Genomic DNA, 3,451 nt, shown 5'->3' with positions numbered 1-3,451 from the left:
GTCATTGTTGGAAGCACCTCTGATCAGCAATATGTGGAATGGCTAGCTGCTCCGTCACATTTTTTGTTTTATGGTTTCCACATCCCACAGTCTTCTTCCTTTTAAGGTTTTCTTTAGTTGAGGGAAGAAAAAAAAAAACAGTCCCGCCATATCCCACAAATGCCGCAGCCTCCATATTCACTTGATATGGCCCCATCAGTCAATACTCAATACTTCTTGAACAGCTCTCATATATAAAAGAAAGAGCTAAGTTTCTCACAATCCTGAAGCATAGACTTTAAGAATGACATGAGAGTTGACAACAGTAGATGTAAGAGGCTTCTTTATTCTTACTGTTTTTTACACCTATTTACTCTTCAAATAATCACATTTCTCACCCTGTTCTTTTCCAGCATTGCATAGTGCAGTATATTGAACTGATTAATTTTTAAAGTCTCATAAGGACTGACTGGAGATTAGCAAATGGATATAATTTAGTTCCAGGGGCTGATTCAGTCCTTGGACTGCCAACCAGGGTGACAAGTGCTTTGATTGCTCTCTCTGGTAGAGACAGTTGTTTACTGGCAAATAACCTGAGCTAATTTCACATGAGTCACTGGACAGCTTCCAGGTGGGGTCACACTCCTTTGGGAAACTCTACTCCTCACGATCAGGGCACTCTGGAATGCGTATCTGTGCAATTATCCAACTTGCACAAAATGGGGGGGGAGGTGTTAGGATTCAAGGATCATCATTGCAACAAAGGACTATTTACAAAGTGATATATATATTAAGAAAGACATCTATGCAATTAGCCAGTCTGCAGGTCACATTATTTACCTAATTATGCTGTAAACAAACATAAAACTCCTCATAAAATATGTAAGTCATCAACAAAAGTCTTCTGGAACAAAAATACTTAAGTCTTCTGGAACAAAACCTTTCACAATAACACCTAAATCTTAACATTTCCCAAATTAAAAAAATAAAAATAGTTTCCACGTCAGATAACCAATGCCATGAATGTATCCGTCAATTGCTCATTGCGGGGTAGCATAACTGAGAAGCCAGTATTGTTCTAACAGGGTTGTAAGACCCCAGTTAAATTCTGAAGTCAATTGCAGTCTTTCAATTGACTAAAATAGCACTTGTGTCAGGTTTAAAAAAACAGTTATTAATACTGGATTGTTTTTCTTCTGTTATGGTTTTTTTTATTTCTGCAGCAAGCTATAGATGTACCTAATGGAGGCTCAGGATGATTTGTGCAAGTCTAGAAATGAATATACCTTAATTGGTAACTGTCAGGTACATAAGAATGAAAACTGGGGGTTTTTTGTGTAAAATCTGCAAGAATATCCTCCAACAATTTCTAAATGAGGAAGAAGGGCTGTGTCTTACCTTATCATAAATTCTCTCTTTCATCACTAATACATTGGATAGGTCCTTTGGGATACATCCTTTCTGATTTCCATTAGTATTGATGGATTAAGTCCTTGCAATATTATAACAATGCATATTAAAATACGATCATTGCTTTTTTATAGACACAAGCCTTTAAATACAGTGAAATTCCATTCTTTCATTTGGCCATGACTTTGTATGTGATACAATTAACTTTATAACCCAATGTGATTGCGGCGATTTAAGATGTTTGTGAATCAATCCTCCACAAAGGAAGGTTATCTGTGTATATCATACTCTGAGATGATCAGCAGCAATAGCAAACATATGTCCTGATTTTGGGTGCTACCTATCCTAGTACCTGATTTCCAAGTAGAAAAAACAGTATGCAGCTGTGCCAAATTTCTAACTTTGGTATTGTTAGAGACTGGATGAATAGGGTAGAAATTCTGTATTGATCCTTCTTCACATACATTTTTTTTTTGGTGTAGCCATTATATCCTATTGAACATTTCCATTCCATTGATTGACAGAAACTGAAAAAGAACAACACCATGTATTACAAAATGATGTTTGGCCTTAAATCCACAGAGGAATTAATGGGAAAGCTGTTCAAGAAAACCTAATTCTCACCACATCTTTTCTTCCACCCACAAATGCTCATATAGGACAAGGGTGTTGGTTGTAGCCATGGGGGTCTAAGGACAAAGGCAGAAAGGTTTCTTTGGGTGAATCTGATCTCTTTTATTACCAACTGCAGATGCTTCCTCAGCCTGACAAAGGGTTTTGAAACCCGAAAGCTTGCTAAGAAACATTTTTCCAAGTATTTAAATTGGCCTACTAAAAGAGATCAGATTCACCCAAAGAACCTTGCCTGCATATAGGACACGTTAATTGCTTCCTTGATGTCAGCTGATCATGCCAGGTACCCAGGCCTGGTCCATGGGTAATTGGCGCCGTAGGTAAGCTGTGTACCTTGGTGCCCCCACTACTTTCAATATAAAGGAAAATAAGAAGTCTAGAATGAACTTTTCCATGTACTTATTTGATATTTGAAATGAACAATAGAACTATAAAAACAAACAAAAAAATTATTGTTTCACACTTTTCATTAACCCTAACACAATTATAACAGCTGGCCAGGGCTGTTATTTAGAATGAAGTTCCTCCTACCATTGGCATTGCGTAGGGGTGCACGCAGGTGTCAGGGTGCAATGCATAGGGGTGCACACAGGTATCAGGGTGCAATGCATAGGGGTGCACGCAGGTGTCAGGGTGCAAAAAGGCACTGCTGGTGGTGCCTATGGGTGGCTGCTGCTTGCCACTCTCCCTTGCTGCTGACACTGCCAACGGTGTCTGCAGGCGGTCTGTGATCCTCACTGCCCCACGTGGCCAGTGGCATCTGCAGGTGGTCACCGACCACTGGTCAGCACTCGCCACCCTCCCCCCGTGGCGCCCCAGCCTCCAGGGGCACATGGCATTCACACCTGTTATTTTATTCTGTGTATCATTTTGTTACCCCCCACACACACAATTTTGGCACCCTAAGCAACCGCCTAGTTTGCCTAATAGTTGGTGGTACCTGTCCTGAGATTTTCAACCACATGCATGATGGCGGAGGGGCTTGTGTCCAGAGGGAGGCACAGGAATAGTCAGTCGGTTGATGTCAAAGCACTTGACTATAAAACAACACATCCCTGCCTTTCCCCCCAACCTGGTCAAGCTGAGCTTTGCAGGGAAATGCCTGCCATCCCTCACCTGCACCTTGGGTGGCTAATGTCATCCCAGCCCCTCCCCTTTAGCAAGGGACAAATCTTGGGGGGGGGGCGGAAGGCAGGCTTCCACAAAAAAAAAAAACCATTTAAAAAGGCAAGTTCCCCAAAAGATTTTTAAAAAGCAGGTTTTAAAAAAAAAGAATGTTAAAGGCAGGTTTCCCAAAAAAATTTTTAAAAGGCAGGTTTCCGTAAAACAAAGGAAAAAAAGGCAGGTTTCTGCAAAAACCACAATTAAGAGCAGGCCGGTTCCCGCGGCCGGGCACGCGTTGCCGCGGCGGGGAGGTGGATCCGGCCCG

Source organism: Crocodylus porosus, unplaced genomic scaffold (assembly GCF_001723895.1).
Source record: "Crocodylus porosus isolate Cpor-Errol unplaced genomic scaffold, CroPor_comp1, whole genome shotgun sequence".
In the NCBI taxonomy this organism is placed as follows: domain Eukaryota; kingdom Metazoa; phylum Chordata; order Crocodylia; family Crocodylidae; genus Crocodylus; species Crocodylus porosus.
The sequence above is the reverse complement of the archived record's forward strand: the minus strand, read 5'-3'. Positions refer to the sequence as shown.